This window comes from Ambystoma mexicanum, chromosome 6q (assembly GCF_040938575.1).
Source record: "Ambystoma mexicanum isolate Mex_15411 chromosome 6q, UKY_AmexF1_1, whole genome shotgun sequence".
Lineage (NCBI taxonomy): Eukaryota > Metazoa > Chordata > Amphibia > Caudata > Ambystomatidae > Ambystoma > Ambystoma mexicanum.
This window is the reverse complement of record NC_090937.1, coordinates 1601958598-1601979687: the sequence shown is the minus strand read 5'-3', so window position 1 is coordinate 1601979687 and position 21090 is coordinate 1601958598. Positions and strand designations below refer to the sequence as shown.

The 21090-nt window shown below is 52.2% G+C and overlaps 1 protein-coding gene across 6 annotated transcripts in view; it reads left to right on the top strand.

Annotated features, from left to right (window-relative positions):
* The window catches only part of DCTN1 (dynactin subunit 1), a 1327898-nt gene that overhangs the window by 1284609 nt on the left and 22199 nt on the right, over nucleotides 1–21090 (top strand). The window lies entirely within an intron of this gene.

Genomic DNA, 21090 nt, shown 5'->3' with positions numbered 1-21090 from the left:
CCACGAACACGGCGGCCATTTTAGGTACTACCCCTACAACTACGCCATCGGCCCCTGGTGGAGGGTTCGGTCCTTCGGGTGAACCTAGGGTCCCTTGTGCGCATCATTAACGGCCGGTTTATGATTGGAACGCCCGGATGCCTCTTCCGCACAATGTTTGTTGCCCGCGGGGGCGGCTCCCTTGATTTATGTGCATACGTCGGCGGAGGGGCCGGTGTGGCACCCTTCCCCATTACGTCCCTGGATTTGTCCACCTCATGAGAGGCCTCCTCAGGTTCCGAAACAATCTCCTGAGGACGCGTTTTTCGGTAAATTTCAAGCGCTTATGCGCACCGACCCCATGAGGGAATATTTCAAGGAGCTTTTCAAGGAGATATGTCCACCCGCGCCTCCGACTCCACCCGTTCCGACGGTGGTTCCGCCTGCGCCCCCCTTGCCCATGGTGCCTCCCTCTGCGCTTCCGCCTGTGCCACCATTGTCCCCAGTGGACAAGGCAGTGACTGACACGGCTCAGCAGGATCCGGACCTGTCAGATGACTCTCAAGGCGATCAGGACAACGAGGACCTGCCCCGCCCTACCAGAGTTTTCCATGACCGGGTACTGGACACGGCCCGAGGCACCTGCTCTGCAGGAGGGTGTGCTTTCTGGGGCATTCACCTTGTCTCCTTTGGAGCGTACCGGCCTGTTCTTGCAGAAGGACGTTCTGGCCGAGGTCCGAAGAGTTTGGGAAAACCACACTCGAGACTTTTTGTAAATAAAGATTGACGCGAGGTACAGGCTACATTCCTCGGAAGAAGTGGCCTTGTCGTCTTGTCTGCCTCCCTCCTCCATAGTGGTGGCTGCGGCCACGTTGTAATCCAGACCTGCAGCTTCCTCCTCCGCGATGGCGACTCAGGTCTTGGGAAAGGAGGACAAGCTCCTGCACTCCCTAGGGAGGAAAATCTTTGCCAATTCGGCCTTGCAGCTCAGGCAGGCCAATGCAGAATTGATTTTGGCGGGAGCTAACATGCGGATGTGGAGAGGTCTGTCGGAGTTTGAAGAGCACATTCCGGTCGAGAAGCTGGAGGATTTCAGAGGAGGCCTTTCCGATGCCAGGGTCTTGGCCCAGGATCTCATCACGTAGACACCTCGGCTCGGGGTCTGATGCTAGGGGTTGATACCTCGCGGCAAGCATGGCTACATGCCACTAAGTTCTCGAAGGAGGTGCAAGACAAGGTTCTGGACCTTCCATTTGATGGTAAGGAGCTTTTTCACTCTTCTACTGATGTAGAGCTCACCAAAACCAAAGACAGCACTCAGACGGCCAAATCATTGTCTGTTCTGGTTAAAGCTCCCTTCAAGGCTCATAGGCCGTTGTCGCAAGGTCGACCTTCCTCTGGTTTTAGGGGCTTCCTCGACCGCAAAAATCGCAGAGTGGATACTCCTGCGGGGAATAACCGCCGTGGACAACAGCGTACGCGGTATTTCTCCCGCTCCTCAGCTTCCTCATCAGGTTCAGGTGGCACTGCCACCGATAAACCTGCCAAATGAGGGTTTTCCGCGCTCGCACGAGACCCCGGTGGGAGGACGCATTGCGTCTCATTGGGAGGCGTGGCAGACCATCACAGAAGACAGATGGGTCTTGTCAGTCGCTCGAGCGGGCTTCCGCTTACCTTTACCCCCTACCCCACCTCTCAACCCTCCTTTTCAGCTGTCGGGCTCATCCTCCCTCAAGGCCGAGGTTCAGAAACTTCTGCTCCTCAGAGCTGTGGAACCCGTTCCCCTTGGGGAGCGAGGGGAGGGCTTCTACTCCCGGCTGTTTACGGTGCCCAAACCCAACCAGGCTGGCCTGCGCACCATCCTAGACCTTTCCCAGTTCAATCTTTCCCTACCCCAAGAGAAATTCAAGATGATCACGCCCGGCCAGATTCGCTCCTCGTTGCAGGCGGGCGATTGGCTCAGCGTGGTGGATCTTCAGGATGCGTACATGCATATCCTGATTTGGAACCCACACAGAAGATACCTCCGTTTCTCTTTGGGAGAGGAGCACTTCCAGTTTCGGGTGCTTCCTTTTGGCCTCAGTTTGGCGCCGCGTGTCTTCACGAAGATGTCGGTGATCGTGGCCCATCTTCGTCTCCAGGGTATCCATGTGTATCCCTATTTGGTCGACTGGCTCCTACGCAGCCCTTGCCCGTTGGCAGCAGCAGGCAACCTCCAGTCTCTCCTTCAGCTCCTGTTCCATCTTGGGCTGTCGGTGAACTGGCGGAAATCCTCCATGACGGTCTCACAGGACCTGACTTTCCTGGGTTTTCGTTGGAACACGATAGACTGCCGAGTGTATCTGACCGGGGACAGAATGGTGGATCTGTTGGCCACGTGTCAGATGTTTACGCAGTCGGAGAGCATGTCGGCCTGGTGGTTCCAGAGGCTTTTGGACCTCATGGCCTTGTGTGTACTGGCTCTTCCTCTTGCTCGTCTCAAAATGAGAGGGACCCAGATGGCTCTTCGGAGTTCCTGGCGTCAGGCTGTGGACCCGGATTCCAAACGGATAATGATTCCGGATTGTATGAGAGTGGCCCTGGACTGGTGGTCTTCTCTCAGCAACCTGTCAGTGGGCGTGGGGTTCCAGGACCCAGCCCCCATGGTGACGATCACGACAGACTCCTCCCTTTTCGGGTGGGGTGCGACGTTAGATCTTCTTCAGGTCTCAGACCTCTGGTCACCTCAGGACAAGCTCCTGCACATAAATCAATTGGAGCTTCTGGCGATTTTTCGGGTGCTCAAGGTGATCAGACCTCTCATTGTCAACAAGGTGGTCCGCATAAGAACGGACAATGCAGTGTCAATGTACTACATAAACAAGCAAGGGGGAACAAAGTCTCCCCCTCTCGTGGATCTGTCCATCCAGATTTGGGAGAGGGCCGTGCTTCATGGGGTCTGGCTGCTTGCAGTGCACATCCCGGGCCGGCTGAATGTCACCGTGGATGCCCTGAGCCGGCGTACAGTGGTCAGCTACGAGTGGGAGTTGAAAGCGGAGATCCTCTCATGGATTTTCTCGCGTTGGGGCACACCGGAGGTGGACCTCTTCGCCACGGCGGTAAACAAGAAGCTTCCTCAGTACGCCTCCAGAGGGGTGCTGGGAGCTTCCTCTCTGGGGGACAAACTCGAGATCCCATGGCACAACATGAGAGCTTACGCCTTCCCGCCTCTTCCTCTGGTTCATCGAGCAATTTGGAAGTTGGAGAGTTCTGTCAACTGTTCTCTTCTACTGATAGCTCCGTGGTGGCCGGCCAGGTTTTACTTCTCAGAACTTCAACACCTGTCGGTGTGTCCGCCGATCAGGTTACCAGGAACTCCCGATCTTCTTCACCAAGGGGAACACCAGATGTGGCACCCCTCCCCACAATCGCTCAACTTGGCGGCATGGTGCCTGAGTTCACGGCTCTAGAGCCTTTGGGTTTGTCTGAGGATAACATGCGCATTATCCAGGCAGCCAGGAAACCCTCGACCAGATCCCAATACAAGAGTAAATGGCTCAGATTCTGTCTTTGGTGCTTAGAGAAAGAATTGGACCCAAGGGTGGCGACGATTGACACGATGCTGTCCTTTGTCTCCTCCCTAGCAGAGTCAGGGGTTCATGTCTTGTCCTACAGGACTTCTCTCTCGGCGATTTCCGCCTACCTCTCTACAGACCGGTGTTCTTATTCGTTAATTAACCCGGTGGTGAAGAGACATTTTGCTGGTTTGACACGCCTCTACCCTCTGGTCCGTAGTCCTGACGGCGCTGTGCCATAAACCTTTTGAGCCAATGGCTACGGTTGACCTCAAGTACGTGTCCTGGAAAGTTTCCTTTCTGGTAGCCGTTAAGTCAGCGAGGAGAGTGAGTGAGCTCCAGGCATTGTCGGTGGATCATCCTTTATTGGTCTTTCACAAGGACAAGGTAGTCCTTCGGACGAACCCAGCTTTCCTACCAAAGGTAGTGACCGAATTCCATCTGAATCAGTCGATTTCCCTTCCGATCTTTTTTCCGAACCCTGCCTCGGAGGCGGAAAGGGTTCTACACTGCCTGGATGTCCGAAGTTCTACCTGGACAGGACTGCCGAGCTTTGGAGCTCCTCCCAACTGTTTGTGACCTTCGGTAAACCCCAGGGCAGGCCGGCGTCTAAGGCATCCATTTCCAGATGGATTGCTGCCTGTATCACGGAATCTTTCACCGTCCAAAAGCTGAAACCTCCTAAAGGTATCCATGCACATGAGGTGTGAGGCAAGGCAGCCGCGGTTGCTTTTCAGAAGTATGTTCCCTCGGAGTCCATCGCTAGAGCAGCTACTTGGGCCTCCCCATCTGCTTTCTGTAAGCATTACTGCCTCGATATGAGCTCTAGAGCTGACGCTCAGTTCGGCCAGGCTGTGCTGAAGAACCTGTTTCAGTAAGGGGTATTTCCATCCACCCATAGTTCCTGTAAGGAGTGCTTGGGAATCTCCCATAAGTATGGAGGAAAGGGGACGGGACGTAAGAGTATTACCATGTTACTCACCGTAGTGACCACCTTACTCCTAGTCCATAGTCCGCTTTCCTCCATACGCACGCCCGCCCGCCGTCCCCTCTAATAAGGTTCCTCTGTTATTGCTAATGGGTCTTGACCCTTTGATAGAAAAGGACTGATGGGTGATGCGCGGGGCGGAGCCAAGGTGGGCAGGGTTACGGCCGCGTGCCGGGCCCCGCGCAGGAAAGAGAGGAGGGACACATTTTTGAAAAAAATGTGCATGCTTTTTACAAAGTTCTCCGGTTCCGTCCCACAGGACGGAGAGATGTCCCCATAAGTATGAAGGAAAGGAGACTATGGACTAGGACTAAGGTGGTCACTACGGTGAGTAACCTGGTAATTCATTTAGTACATAAACTGTCTTTCTCCCATCAACCAATCACTGAGCTCTGGGTCATACTGCCCCCAGCCAATGACTGCCCTCTCCCTAAGCCCCTCCTCCGGCAGCTATCCTCAGATTTTTACTGCACGTTCAAGTGTTGGGAGCTTCTAGCTTTCTGTGTTTTTCTGCACTTTTTCAGTATTTGTTCAATCGAGCCCGTGTGGTCCATCGCTTATCCGTCCGATCAACGGCAACCCGTTCATCAGCTTCATTCTTCGCCCCTCAAGGGCTTAAATCGTTGTGTGTCTTTTCTTCTTGGAAGCTTCCAGAAGTCCATCAGGCCTACACCACGCCGGATCATGTCAGGGGAGGAGGACAGGGCTTCCCTCTTCAAGCTCTGCACCAGCTGCGGTTTGCGGAATGTTTTCACGGACAAGCATTCCCAGTGCCTGCATTGTTTGCACCTGACACACAAGGAGGAAGATTGTGAAATTTGCCATGGCTTCTCCAAGCGCACAATGAAGGACCGCCACGTTCGACAGCCGACGTGGCTCAAGGCCAAGGCCTCTACCCCAAGTGGTTCTCTGGGGCATGCCTCATCCGGATCCAGCTAACCTGAGCGGGCTTCGAAGTCCTTTGAGGGTGCCCCATCCGTGTGGTCCCAAGACAAGGCCAAGCACCGCGAGTCTGCTTCCGTCAGGGTCGCTGCGCAAGCGGGTCCCGCAATGGACAGGGCGCATTCTTTGTCTCGATCTGCTTCGATCTCCAGCTCTTTGTCGAGGAGAAAGGAGAAAGTTAGCTACCGCGGGGAAGCTGCGGCAGAAGCCAGAGAAGGCCAATCAGGACACAGGATCTGTCCTTCCACCGCAGACCAAGGTGGTCCAGGCCAAGTTGTCATCCTCCATCAAGATGCATGCTGCCGCCCTCTCGGCCCAGGACACCCCAGTGGCGGCCAGAGTGGCGCTTCCTCCCAGATGGGAGGCTTTGGCCAAACCAGTGGAGAAGACCCCGGAGAAGAGGATGCCGGAACTCGGCCATAAGCCGTCCCCTCAGGACCCGAAGAAAGGGGGTTAGGGGAGTGGAGGAGCTTCAGGAGGAAGCTGTTTCCGTCCACACCATCCTGAGGAGATGGGTGATGACAAAGAGTACGTCAAGAAGCCGCCCACCGGATGCGACGATGGGGCAGGGGGCGAGGACACAGGCACTGGGCCCTGCGATCCTGTCCCCCAGGCACCCTCTAGAAACCTGTCGCAGCATATTCTCTCGACCCTCCAGACTCTGGTGTCGGAGATTCAAAAGAGGCGGCCGGCGGCACCGCCCGCGTCTCCACTGGCAAGGACCTTGTTGACACCGGAGCCACCTCCACCAAAGAAAAGGAAGAGCCACCATATGCCTCCTTTCCAGCTGTCGCTGCCTCCTCCCCCCCCCAGGTGAACGGACACGGCTACGATGGACACCGATGACAGCGATGGCCTCTCACCGCCACCAAGGACTTCCCCACCGGACGAGGTGGGATCCCTTCATTTCTTGATAGCCCATGCATCGGAACTTTTTCAGCTCACCTCGAAAGAGCAAAAAAGGAAGATTTCCTGTACCAACACTGGGAGGCGAAGAGGAAAACCATTCTGTCCATACCACTCCTGGACGACGCCTAGGATGAGAGGCTGGCGCTCCTGAAGAACCCCTCCTCTGTGCCAGCTGAGAGAGACCGGCTAGAGAAGAAGTATCCAGTGCCGGAGTCTGCACCCAATCATCTGAGGTCGCAACCATTGCCAGACTCGGTGGTCTCGGCTGCGGCAAGAAAGAAACGTCCAACGCGTCGTCGTCAATGTTGGTCCCCCCCCGGACAGTGAGGGGAAGAAGCTGGATGCTGTGGGACCCGAAGTCATTCATTCATTCGGCAGCGACAACGGTGAAGGCGGCCAACGCCTTAGCGATCCTGGCCAGTTACAACCGGGAACTTTGATACAAGATGGCCCCGCTCCTGGACTTCCTCCCAGGTGACAAGCGGGTAGAGGCAATGGAGATCCTTCAGGAAGGCAAGGTATGTCGGACCACGCCATCACCGTGGCCCTTGACATTGCAGACATGGGGTTCTGCCAGATGGGGAACTGTTTGCCTCCGTCGTCGTGGTTGGGTGAAGGCCACCAACTTCAGACAAGAGGTACAGTCGAGGGTCCTGGACATGCTGTTCGACTGAGAGAATCTTTTCAGCAAGGCAGTCGACGAATCTCTTTAGGCCATCAAAACCCACACAGAGACGGCCCATGCCCTCGGCACGCTGCAGCAGCACCGTCAGTCCTTTCGTCCCTCAGGAGGAAAGTCGGGGAGTTTCGGCGTTGGATCGTCCTCTTACCGCCAAACCCTCCTGTTGCACGACCCAGGAAGCTTACAGGGGTCGTTCCAAGGCCTTCAGAGTTGGCTGCTACCGTCGTCAAGGCTCAAAGGGTGAAGCGCCGGCCTCCACGCAGGATTGAACCAGTCGGGCCCCTGCTCCCTGGTGGGAGGCCGGCTGGCAAACTTCGTCAGCGTGTGGAAAAACATCTCCACCGATCAATGAGTGCTGGACACTCTCGTCCACGGACACACTTTGGAGTTTCAACTGAAGTGTCAGCGAATACCACCAGTGGCCCGGCAAGAACAACACATCCCTCAGCTGCTGCTGGAGGTTCGGCCCATGTAAAGAAAAAGGGCGATAGAGCTGGTTCCAAAGTGACTCCCAGGCTCCAGAGTTTACTCAAGATACTTTCTGGTATGAAAGAAGACCGGGGTCTGGAGGCCCATTCTCAACCTACGACGACTCAACAAGTACATCAAGTCCCAGAAATTCAGGATGGTCACGTTGCAGCACGTGCTCGGCCAACTGGAGGAGGGAGACTTTCTGTCGTTGTTGGATCTGGAGGACGCGTACTTCCACGTCCCTATTCAAGTAAAGCATTGCAAGTTGAAGCACTACCAGTTCAAGGCTCTTCCCTTCGGACTGAAGTCTGAGCCGAGAGTCTTCGCGAAATGCCTGGCGCCGGCCCATCTGCGGCTACATGGAATTCATGTGTACCCTTACCTCGACGACTGGCTCAACCGGGCCAAGTCAAAGGACCGTGCTGTCGATCACATGGAGAGGACCGTCCGACTGCTGACGGATCTGTGGTTCTCGTGAATTATGCAAAATCCTGCTTAACTCCATCGCAGAACACGCTGTTCCTGGGGTCCAGGCTCAACGCGGTGTCCTGTCTGGCGGCTCAGTCGGTGGAGAGGATAGCGGCTATTTTGGGCAAGGTGCAACGGCTGTTGGCACTGAAGATCCCCACAAACAGAACCATCAAGTCGCTGCTCAGCATAATGTTGTCATGCATCTACCTGGTCCAGCTCTGCATGTTGCAGATGCGACCACTACAGGATTCCTGGATGGCCATTAGACACAAGTATCCAGGGATTTGAAAGGCAGGATCGTGCTCGACGAGGAGTTCTGTTGTGTGGTAAGATGGTGAGGCATGCGCTCCATCATCACCAGGGGTGCAGCCTTCCATATCCATCCATACCAGGAGACGGTCATGGTGGACGCCTCCCTCGAGAGATGGGGAGCACACACCGGACGTCTCCAAGCCAGTGGATTGTGGCTGCTGATGGAGAAGGTGCTACACATCAACGTGCTGGAACTACGGGCAGTGTTGTGGGCCCTCTAGTCATTCCTTCTGTCCCTAAAGGGCAAAGTGGTGAGGGTCTTCACGGAAAATACCACCACAATGTTTTACATCCGGAAGCAGAGAGGCACCAGGTCCCCGGCGCTCTCCATAGAGGTGCAGGATTGAACCATTGAACGTACTGGGCGACGGCCCAGGGGATGTTGCTCATTCCTTTTCACCTGGCAGGAGTAAACAAACGCGGTCACCGACTCCCTCAGCAGGGAGCTGCGTGCTTGCCACGGGTGGGATCTTCAGCAGGATCAAGTGGACAATCTCTTCCTCAAGTGGGGCAATCCCCAGATCAACCTGTTAAGCGACAGCGACGAACACCAAGTGCCAGAGGTTTGACAGCAGGTTCCCTGAGGCGGGGGCATAGGGGATGCATTCTCCTTCTCCTGGGAAGGCCTGTTTCTGGATGCGTTCCCTCCGTTGCCGCTGCTACTACGAGTCATAAGTCCACACAGACAGTGCCGGTGCAGGATGAGCCTCGTCACGCCAGCGTGGCCGAGGCAAATCTGGTGCCCGGACCTTCTCAGTATGTCAGCGTTCCCTCCAGTCAAGCTACCAGTGGTCACAGATCTGCTCGCCAGGGAAGGAAGCGCAATCCTGCACCACGACCTGGGATCGCTGAACCTGAAGGCTTGGCTCCCACAGCATTAGAGTTCGGACTACGAGCTGCCTGTGGACTGCATGGAAGTCCTCGCCAAGGCCAGGGCGTCTTCGACTCTGAAGTGTTACGGACACAAATGCAAGCGTTTCGCAACCTGGTGCCGGTCGCACAAGATTAACCCTGTGAGGGTCATGGCCCTCCAAGTCCTTCCGTACTTGTTGTCGTTGGCGAAGTCGGGGCTTGCTCACGCCTCGATTGCTCACGCCTCGATTAAAGGTGCCTCTGTGGCTATCTCCCGCTACACCAGAGCTCCGGGACAGTCTTCTCTTTGGTCGCACCGTCTAGTGAAGGAATTCATTACCAGACTGTTCCGTTCGTTCCCGCCGGTGAAGGCCCTTGCCCCGGCGTGGGAACTCAACATGGTGCTGACTAGGCTCATGGGGGCAACATTCGAGCCGATGCATCAGGATCCGCTTAAGTTTCTGTCTTGAAAGCCAGCTTTCCTCGTGGCCATCACCACTGCCAGGAGAGTGGGTGAGATCCAGGCACTGTCCTGCAAGCCGCCTTACTTGACTTTCCCCGAGACGAGGGTGGTGCTGCGGACGCAACCTTCCTTCATGCCCAAGGTTCAGTCGGAATTTCATCTCAACGAGTCCTTGGTTTACATGTGTTTTTTCCGAAGCCTTCGCCGCCGGCTGAAAGGACTCTATACTTGCTGGATGTGGCTCAAGCGCTGAAGTTTTATGTGGCCTGCATGAAAAATTCCTCCGCTTTTTGTGAACTTTGGTCCTGTGAACCATGCAAGGCTTTGTCCAAGGCTTCCATCACCAGTTGGCTCTCCGGTTGCATCACTCATTGTCATCGGTTGGCAAACCGCTGCCTGGCCGTCCAAGAGCCTATGCTACCAGAGTGATTGCTGCTACAACGGCGTCCCTTTCTGCTGTGGCCCTGCTGGACATCTGCAGGGCTGCTACTTGGAGGCCTACGCACACCTTCACAAAATTATACTGCGTCGACTGAGATTCCGGGGAGGAGTCCAAAGTCGGCTAAGCAGTGCTATGCAACCTGTTCGCTTGAAGGTGATCCTGGTGAGGAGGTAAGAGTAATTGCTTCTGTTGAGCCTTGCCACCTCCCGTGGTTGTGTGTATATGTGCTGCTATGTATTCTTTATTCATGAGCATGTGAATCCATGCCAGACCCCATGCTGGGGAAGGAGCAAGTTACTTACCTGTATCTGTTCTCCAGCATGGGTCTGGCATGTATTCACATGCGAACCCTCCCTCCTTCCGCTCTGAGGCTCTTCTTGGTCATACTGCAACTTTACATACTACCAAATCTGAAGATGGCTGCCTGAGAAGAGGGGCCTGGGGAGAGGGCAGTCATTGGTTGGGGGCAGCATGACCCGGAGCTCAGTGATTGGTTTATAGGAGAAAGGCAGTTTATAAACAGAAGTGAAACTTTTTTTCTTTTACCGAAGATTCCCAGCCTGACAACGGGGAATATTCATGAACATGTGAATCCATGCCTCAGGCCTGAAAAAGCTTTCATCCACTACTGTTCTGCTGGCCCTATAGTCTAGCCTGGCAGGAGTATCCTGGCCATTGACAAGAACACTGTCCATATAATAAACTTTAGAGTTTTCTGGTATGGAGTTGTACACACTCCTATTCTGATCACTAACCAGATCCATGGTTACTCTTTACTCTTGCTTGAAGACCCAAAGGTTCTTCAGCAAAGACTTCAAAGTGAGCACTAGCCAGTTGGACTTCCTCCTCAGGAGTGAAGGCTAAGGAGACTGCTGATCCCTGTAGGTTTACCCTTGCATCTGGGATCTCCTTTGATGTGGTCAGTGGCCCCACAGAGATAGCATGTTCCAAATGCTCTCTGGAAGAGTGGTTTGGCCTGACCTCCTTCTGGTTTGTGACCAGAAGGTACAGTAGTCTGTTATGGTTTACCCTGGGGCTTACCCTGGTTATTTTGTTGTTTGGGGCCCTCTTTGGGTTGGGAGGTATTAGAAAACTCTTGGTTCCCTTTTGGTGGCTGCTTTCCCTCATCCTTTTTCTGAGTGTCCCCTGAATCCTTGTGAGTAGCCCTGTTGGCAACCCACAAGTCAGCAGCCTTAGCTAGTCCTCTAGGATCTAATTCCTTTGAATCAGCCAAGTACTGTCTGAGCTCAGGAGAGCAGACATCATAAATTGACTCCAACATTACAAGATTTCTCATTCCCTCATAAGTGTTCACCTTGTAACCCTTAATCCATCCCTCTAGGTTTTTCAAACACTCACTCACCCAGGTAGCCCAAGAGGTACCATCATGCTTTTTGAGGGTCCTAAACCTCTTAAGGTACTGGGAAGGGGTCTTCCCAAATCTAGCTATTAAAGCTAGTTTCACACATTTCATAATCCTTCTTATCCACATCCCCCAACTCCATTACCACATCAGTTGCAACAGGGGGAAGCCTAGAGAACAACCAAGGAAGTAACTCATTCCCTGTGATGTCCTGGAGCCCATGATTATACTCAAACATGTTTAACCAATCCAACACATCCAACTTAGGTTCATACATACCCACTAATTCCTTAGGCATCCAGGGTCTTTTGGGACTGGAACTCCTAGAGGAACCAGAGGGGAGAGAAGCATTTTCCACAGACAACTTTTTCATTTCTAGTGCATGGTTAATCTCTATTTCTCTGAGTTTCAACTCAGCTTGCTTCTGCTCAGCCTGGGCATTAATTCTTCTGAACTCTAGCTCTTGGTTACGTTCAGATTGAGCAATAAAACGTTTGTACTCTAATTCAAGCTTCATTTTTTCAAGTTCAAAATAAGCAGGATTACATGTGGGACCTGGTATAGGCCCAGTAGGTACAGTAGGTAAGGCAGACAGAGGCCCAGAGTGGCTAACTTCATTAGGTTCACTTTCCTCTTCTGACTCATTATCAAGACTTTGATTCAGATCAATACCATCACTGTTTTCTACATTTGCTGGGGGGGAGAGGGGGTAGATTCCTCTTTACCACCCAGACTTTGGTTTTCTAACAATCTTTCTACAAGTTCCATTTTCTTGCCCTTTTCAGAGAGATTCTTATGTCTACACAACACTTTTAAGCAATCAGCAGTTTTGGCAGACAATGATTCCAGGGTATAACTCTCCATAACAGACATAGTTAGAAAATCAGATTTTTTAGTGCTAAGCTTTGTGGTTAGTTGTCCTAAAGTATTCAAAAAGCACACTAAAGTGTATACTCAATACAAATCCCACCGCTGTACACCAGTGTTAGGCAGAAACCTGTGCAGTTCCCTCTGGGACCACTGCAAAAGATTTAAGACTACATGTGGTTGGCAGTAAACCCAATTGGTAGAAGTCTGTACCACTCAGATTTACCTGGTATCTGTGGCTGAGCAGTCAGACCTCTCTCAAGGAGAGTTAGGCAGTATACAGAGTATTCACAATAGGTCAAAAGAACACCGTAGAACAAGCAAACACTAATCAGAGCTTGGTGTAAAAGAGAGAGAATTATTTATTTAAAAACACACCTAGTTAAACACACTGGCACTAGTATCAAGCAGTTAACAAACACGGTCACTAAAAGATATACACTCCCTTCAACGATTATTAGACAAGTCTCAAGTAAAGCAACACTTATTTTTAGACAGCGGGGAGTGCTTAACTAAGATGGCACTCTAATCAATCGGTTTAAGAGGGAGAGAAAGGCAGAGCAAAGATAGAAACGGATCCCAACACTTTCGGCGAACACAGTAGGAGAAGAAGGCAGGTTAAAAACGTAAAGTCAAAGTTACAAAGGCCGGACCACTAAAAGAGGCTCCGGTCGAAATGTGTCCAAGGTCACACGGTTGAAAGGGCCCAAAAGTCTTGCAAAAGGTTCAGAAAGAGTTGGACCAAAAGAAAGGGACCAGTTAGATGGTCAAGGCGGCCAGCCCAGTCCAGAAGGTTAAGGGGTTATTGTTACCTTGTAGCAATCTTTAGAAAGGGAGGCCTGGCGGACACGGTACCTTACAATGGTGATAACGCTCCAGCGGGGGCAGTTGTTCCTGGCAGCAGGTGCAAGTCGGTGCTTCGTCCGGGGGAAGAGAGGATCTCGTCATGGAGTAAAACAGGAGTCCGTTGAACTGCCAGGGAAGAAACCAGCCGCGGAGTTTCTCAATTAAAAGGAGCGGTCCTATTATTCGCGGTCCAGTGGTAAGTAGCTATCCGGTTGCCGGGGTGCTTGGCATGGGCAATTCGACCACGAGACGTCCTGGGATGCGAGAAAAGAAGGTAAACTGGTTGTGCCCACCAGTCAAGGGAAGAAGACTCTCCAGCAGGGAGATCTCCTCTGTCGTTGGGAAGTGGTGAGTTGGTTCAGCAGGGCTCCACCGGTGGTGTCGTCGTAGCAGGTCGGCTCAGCTTCTCCCTAGTCGGATTTTCAGGTCCTGTGGCGACTTCTGAAGTTCCAGTCCCAAAAGCCCTGCTTTTATGCAAGAAACCCCCATTCATTCAGCCTAGCTGCCAATCAAACATGCTAAGTGGTGAGCCGGCCGGCTCACCACTTGGGCCGATCACACAAGAGTGCGACTTGAGTTGCCAAGGCAACTCAGTCCAGGGTGCCTAAACCCCCTCCCACATCCCCTGTGGTACCCTGACAGAGTGGCACCACTTTGTAGGGCTTCTGTGTAGAAGCCCGCCAAAAGTGGAACAAAGGGCTTGACCTTTGGTTTGGAGTTACAGAGGCGAACACAAACGCCATTTTAAAACCGAGTTTTGGCAGAAAATACCAACCGGTGAATTAGTATTAAATAAATAAACCGGCGGTATGTTAGAGGCTATGTTAAAAAAAGTATTCGCCTCGAACAATGGGAAAATCCCATAGAGATATATTCGCGGTTGAATATAAAAAGTAGTATCCACTTCCACCAGCCAAAACTCGACGAGGGGGGGCGGGACAGTGCCTCCTCGAACAACAGACCCAGGGGCAATCGAATTGCCCCTACCAGTACGTCCACAATATGATGGTTTGTACTGGTTCTGTTAGTAATTTGGGACTAGTAAAGCCAATGGTGACTTTACATGCCCTGGGAGACAGTAGTCAGTCCCAGGGTATGGAGTCTATGGTGGGGGGTCACTATGACACCCCGGTGTTACTGCACGGAGGGTGCTGTGTAACACACATAGAAAAAACACATGAGACCCTATGGAGTAAAAGACCCCATAGCCCAGAAAACACATTAACATTCAAAGGAACACCACAAATCATCTCCAAGAGTGGGAGAAAGAGTCTCACTCTTGGCAGGAGAAAAAAACAAACTCCAGAAATCCAGCAAAGCTGCTGGGGGACTTACTAGGTTAGGAAATTCAGCCCAAACAGAGAATTCTCCCTAACAGTCCAACATCCAGTGGTCACTGCGGAGTATTGCATTTTGTTTTTCGTAGTCGAAAAGGGGACGTCGAAAAGGGGACGTCGACAAGGCGTGTCTGTAACACTATCCCTATAGTGACGTGCGGTGTACCCACAATCCCTCACGCGTCAAGGTCCCTCAGATTGTTTTTTTCCACCCAGATATTGGTCGCCTTTACGCGGAGCTCCACGTGAGACATTGCAAATTCATTTACTCGACCTTTGGTCGTTACTTATTAATATCTATTACATAGATCCCTCCCTCGACATAGCTGCGAAGCTGTTTCTCTGCCGAGTAAGAACTTCGACGGCGGGGACGGGATGGAGGAGATCCTTCGGCGCTGCCGAACACGTGGCCTGGCCTCGCCGGCCAAAAGACAGTAGGGAGTGTGGGGCCATGGGACATTTCTTGTTTCTCTCTGAGAATGCCTTTCCTTTTCCCCTCCCTTTCCCTCGGGGTTGTTACCACAGTGAAATATTTCCTCAGCTATGGAGAGGACACCCTTTAGGTTTTGCCCGCGTTGCAAGGGCAAGTTCACCTGGAAAGACTAGCATAAACGGTGTAACCGTTGCTTGCCCCTCGACCACAAGGAAGACGGCTGCGTGGCTTGTCAGCTTCTTAAGCCTAAAACTTTAAAGGACCGCAGGGTCAAGAGGTGGGCGGCCTATGCCATGTCGAGGTCCGATTCATCACCCGCCGCTGCCGCCGCATAAAGGGACGAGTAATGTGATAACCCGACATCCGTTTTGGAAGTCATAGACCTCTCTAAGGAGCGCTCGCGCTCCTCGTCGTCTGTCCCCGGCCCCGACAAGCTCGGCTCACGCCCTGCTTATGGGGATGAACACCCCGGCGACACTGACGCACACAAAAAACACTCCCATAAACACATAACCCACGGCTCTTCTTCATCAAAGACGAAGAAACCATCGGTGCCAAGGGAGACGCAGGTTCCACCGGCGTCCTCCTCAGAATGTAAGAGTCTTAAGCCCCCCTCGCAACCGCAGATGCGACCAGCGACTGGGCTTCCCCCAAATAAGGGCGCTACCCCCAAACCACCAGACGAAGCGCTCTGTCAGCAAACACTACCAATTCAGAGTGCTACCCTTTGGGATAGCATCAGCACCGAGGGTATTCACGAAAGTACTGGCAGTGGCAGCGGCCCACCTGCGCAGGTTGTCCATCCCAGTATACCCTTACCTCGACGATTGGCTCATAACAGGGGATTCTTACGAAACATGCTTCTCAAATACCCAAAACACTGTAGACCTTTTGTTCCAACTGGGCTTCTCCATCAACGAGAAGAAGTCTAGCTTAGACCCCAGCCAGGTCAAACAATTCCTAGGGGCTCTAATTCGAACAAAGGACGGCCTCGTCTTCCCCTCCGAGAGCGTCCAAAACATGCTGTTTCAGATCCCTCAATATGTGGCAGGTCGAGAGGTGACGGTACGCAAAGCAATGCGCTTGCTAGGAATGATGGCGTCATGTATTTATTTGGTCCCCACGCGCACCTGCGCATGCGCCCAATGCAAGAGGGGCTCAACAGCCAGTGGTGTCAGGCCAGCGGACAATGGGACGATCTAGTGGTGGTCTCGCAGGCCTTGGTTCTCTCGCTACGGTGGTGGTCGAAGGAAAACCTGGTAATAGGAAAACCATTCGGCACCCCCGCAGTGGAAGCCACTCTAACCGCAGACGCATCCCTCACAGGATGGGGGGCTCACCTATCCCATCAGACTGCTCACGGAATTTGGACTCCGAGCGTAGCATCCAAGCACATAAACTTACTGGTGCTACTGGCTGTGTTCAAGGCACTAAAAGCCTTCCAGGCACACCTACAAGGGAAGACAGTGATGGTCCTCATGGACAGCACCACAGCCATGTACTACCTCAACAAACAAGGGGGCACTCACTCTCCAGGACTGTCCAAGCTGTCCCAGAACATCTGGAAGTGGGCTCTCAGATACATGTTCCTACTGTCACAACATGTACCAGGGGGACTCAATCTGCTAGCAGACGAACTCAGCAGAGACTTCCCTCTGCCCTCAGAGTACGAATGGTGTTTACACGAAGACATCGTCCTCGATGTTTTCACACAATGGGGATTCCCAGAAATAGACCTGTTCGCAACTCTGGAGAACTCTCAATGCCAAGATTACGCCTCCAGGTACCCCCAGAACCAATCCAAGGGGAACGGTCTATCGATTCCATGGTCAGGGAAATTTGTTTACGCTCTTCCCCCGACTCCCTTTCTCAACAAGATTGTGCACAAGATGCACCAGGAACAAGTTACCATGATACTAGTGGCCCGCATGTGGGCCCGGCACCATGGTTCGCTCACCTGATGGAGATGTCTCTATCTCCTCCAGTGAAACTTCCCTGCCCGTACAACATGCTGTCACAGGACAAGGGCAGGACACTGCATCCATGCCCTCAGACCATGAACTTAGCAGCCTGGCTCCTGAGATCATAGAATTTGGACATTTACAACTCCCGCAGAGATGCATGGACATCCTCAGGGAGGCTAGAAAGCCTAACACTCGTCACTGTTATTCTAGCAAATGGAAGAGATTTGTCATCTGGTGTAGAGGAAGAAACATCAACCCTGTTGCTCTGTTACACTCTTGCTAAGAGAGAACTACCCTTCAAGCCAAGAGCACACTCTACTCGAGGCACTGGGGCATCCATAGCATTCAAATGTTCCCCTTGAGTCCATTTGCAAAGCGGCAACCTGGAGTTCTGTACACACCTTTACAAAACTCTGTCTAGATGCCCACTCTAAATCTGATTCCCAGGTGGGACAAGCAGTATTAAGACATCTTTTCTCTACTGTTCCTTCTCACAACCCACCTCCAACTCCGGGTACTGCTCGCTAGTCTATGCACAGCATGTGATTCTAAGCAGATTAACAAACATCAGAAGACAATGCATTACTTACCGTAAAAGCATTTCTGATGGTTGTATCTGCTTAGATTCACATGCGCCCACCCTTCCTCCCTGCTCGGATGGAAGGAACATGGACATCTTTTTATATCTCTCTTTTCTGTACTCACTCACGTCTAGAAGGTTCCCTCAGGGCAGAAAAAATACAAACAGAGGGACCTCGACGCATGAGGGATTGTGGGTACACCGCACGTCACTATAGGGATAGTGTTACAGACACGCCTTGTCGACGTCCACTTTTCGACTACGAAAAACAAAATGCAATACTCTGCAGTGACCACTGGATGTCGGACTATGCACAGCATGTGAATCTAAGCAGATAAAACCATCAGAAATGCTTTTACGGTAAGTAATGCATTGTCATATAGATATATATATATGTATATATATATGATGGTTGTTAAGCTGCTTAGAATCGCATGCTGTGGATAGTCTGACATCCAGTGGTCACTGCGGAGTATTGCATCTTGTTTCGAAAGTCGAAAAGGGGACGTCGACCATAGGCGTGTCTGTAATACTATCCCTATAGTGACGTGTAGTGTACCCAAAATCCCTCACGCTTCGAGGTCCCTCAGATTGTTTTTTTCCAGCCAGAATACTGATCGCCTTATGCGGAGCTCGTAAGAGATATTGATATTTCCATTTATTCGACCCTTGGTCGTTTTTTGTCAGTTGTCGATAATCCATACGCCTCCAGCCCTCTTTCGACGGCTAAGCAACTTCCCCGCTGAGTCAAGATCTTCGACGGCGGTGGTTTCGATGGAGGCGATCCTATCGGCGCTGCCGAACACGTGGCCCGGCCTCGCCGGCCTACACAGTAAGTAGAGTGAGGGTTGTTTGGGACATTTCTTTTTTCTTCTAGAATGCCTTTCTCTTCCCCACCCCCCCCTTCCTTCGGGTTCGTTATGACTTATTATCACATCCTCAGCTATGGAGAGGACTCCTTTTAGATTTTGCCCTCATAACGGCAAATTCACGTGGAAGGATAAGCATAAGCGGTGTAACTGCTGCTTACCCCTCGACCACAATGAGGCCGGCTGTGCGGCCTGTAAACTCCTTTGTTCCAAAACTTTGAAGCACCGCAGGGTCAAAAGATGGGCAGCCTACACTATGTCGAAGGCCGATTCCACACCCGCCGCCGCCGAATGTGACGAGGGGGACAGTGATAACGCTACCTCCGCATCGGAGGTTGTCGACCTCTCTAAGGAGCACTCCTGCTCCTCCGCGTCTGTCCCCGGCCCTACTTATGGGGATCTACACACCGGCGACGCACATGGAAAAGTAAAAACTGAACACACAACCCATGGCCCTTCCTCGACCAAGTCGAAGAAGGCTCCAGCGCCAACGGAGACACCGAATCTACTGGCAACCTCCGCCGACCATAAGGGTCGCCAGCCCTCCCTGCAACCGCATGCACGACGAGCGACTGGGCCGTTCACAACTAAGGGCGTTACCACCAAAACGTCAGACGAAATGCCTCGTAAGAGAGCGATCGTCGGCGAAAAGGTTCCGGCGCTGCCGAAAACCGTTCATGACCAGCCCTTGACGGACAAACTAGTCATCGAAAGCTTGGCTAGGATAGTCTCCTCTGACGCTCATAGACGGACAGCGAAGGAGGCGCCGACACCCGTTCACAAGGCCAGAGAGACACCGAAATCTACAGAAGGTACGCCGGAACCTCCCCCTCCCCGTCGAAGGGGAGACCTAAAGATAGATCCCCAGTGTCCGGCCCACGAGAAGGTTTCTCAAAGGGCGAAGGGGGTATATCCTCCATGCTGTGGGACAGATCTCGATGCCTAGGTGCAGAGGAGCACACCTTTCCGCCACTAGACCGTTCAGGGTTATCCCAGTGGGCTATGGAAAGATTTCAATCGTATATGGACAAACTGAACACGTTACACCCAAAAGGCCAAGAGAGATACTCCATGAAGACCCTAGGGCCAAATATCCAAGACTCTTTGACCCAGTTCAAGAGGAAATTAATACTTATGACCTCACTGAAGAGGACCCATATTTTCACGAAGATGAAGAGTTCTTAAATGCTGAGGATCTCCAAGACCCTGTAGAGGGCTTTGAAGAAGACCCAGACATAGGTGGAAGAGACTTTGAAGAAGACCCAGACATAGGTGGATCACAGCCCTGGCAGTCTCCAGGGGCGTCAACAGACCCTGACGTTTTAGATCATGTCTCTCCTCAGACCACACCGGTCAGAGACCCATCACCTGTGGATGACCAACCCACTTTCAATGCACTGCTATGCAAGGCGGCAGCACATTTTGAAATTGACTTAGGGGAAATGACTCTAGAAGTAGACTTGGTGGAGAAAATAACTAAAGAAAAACCACCTACTAGTCGGGCCATACCCCTTCTTCTTGCCTCAGTCAAGAGACGCCTCGTCCCATCTTTATCCACAGCTGCATTGGTTAGAGGTGTAAACCCAAGAATTGAGAAGATTTTTAGCCCCTCACCGTCAGACCCCCTATATATTGGGGGTCACTCCATGCCTCATTCCTTGGTAGTAACTACCACGAGGAAAAGGGCAGGGGTTCCGCTATCTACTAGAGAAGCACCCCCAGACAAGGAGGGGAAGAAGCTTTATGCCTTGGGAAAGAGGATTACATCCTCAGCGGCTTTCTCCGCACGGATTGCCAACAACAATACTTTGTTGGCAAGCTACGCTGATGCCCAATGGGGAATGTTTCGCGACGGCCTAGAAGAAGCTCCTGAGCCCTTACGAACCCGGTTGTTAGCCATTGTGGCAGAAGGTACTCGGGTAAACCAAAGCATCATTAAGAACACGCTAGATGCTGCGGAAACGGCTGGCCGGTCACTAGTCCAGGGGGTACTTCTTAAGCATCATGTTTGGCTCAGGAACTCAGGTTTTAAGCCAGAAACCCAGGCGTCCCTCATCAACAAACCCCTTGAAGACTCAAACCTTTTTGGCAAGGCGGTTGACGACGCACTGGAGACAGCTAAGAAGGAATTTGAAACTCTGGACCAAATCACAAGACCTCCTAATAAGCTAGGTTACGGCAACAAACGCTTTTTTCGTGGCCAACGACAAAACCACCACCACCAACAACACTCCTCAACAAGCAACTGGTCCTCCGCTCAGGTAACCAGTGGACAATATGCACAGAGAGGACAACGTCGTGGCAAGGGAAGAGGTTGAGGCCCCACTCCCAGAGGCTCCCCGGCTACCAACACCAAATGACCCCAACATTCAAACCCCCAAGGGAAGACGCCTTTCACAGGAACACCTCTCTATCCTTCTTCAGGAAGTCAAACTGCTACTGGAAAAAGGAGCAATAGAGGTTGTGCCTCTATCACAGGTAAAGGAGGGTATTTATTAAGTGTACTTCCTTGTGCCCAAAAAGGATTTAACCATGCCCTCTGTACTAGATCTGCGCCCAGCGAACAAATTCGTAAAACCTCAGAAATTTCGTATGGTGACTTTGCAGGAGGTAATCCCCCTGCGCACACAGGGGGATTACATGGAAACACTGGACATGAAAGATGCATACTTTCATATTTCAATGTTGCCGATGCACAGAAAATACCTCAGGTTCATGATAGAAGGAAAACACTATCTGTTCATGGTGCTACCCTTCGGCATAGCT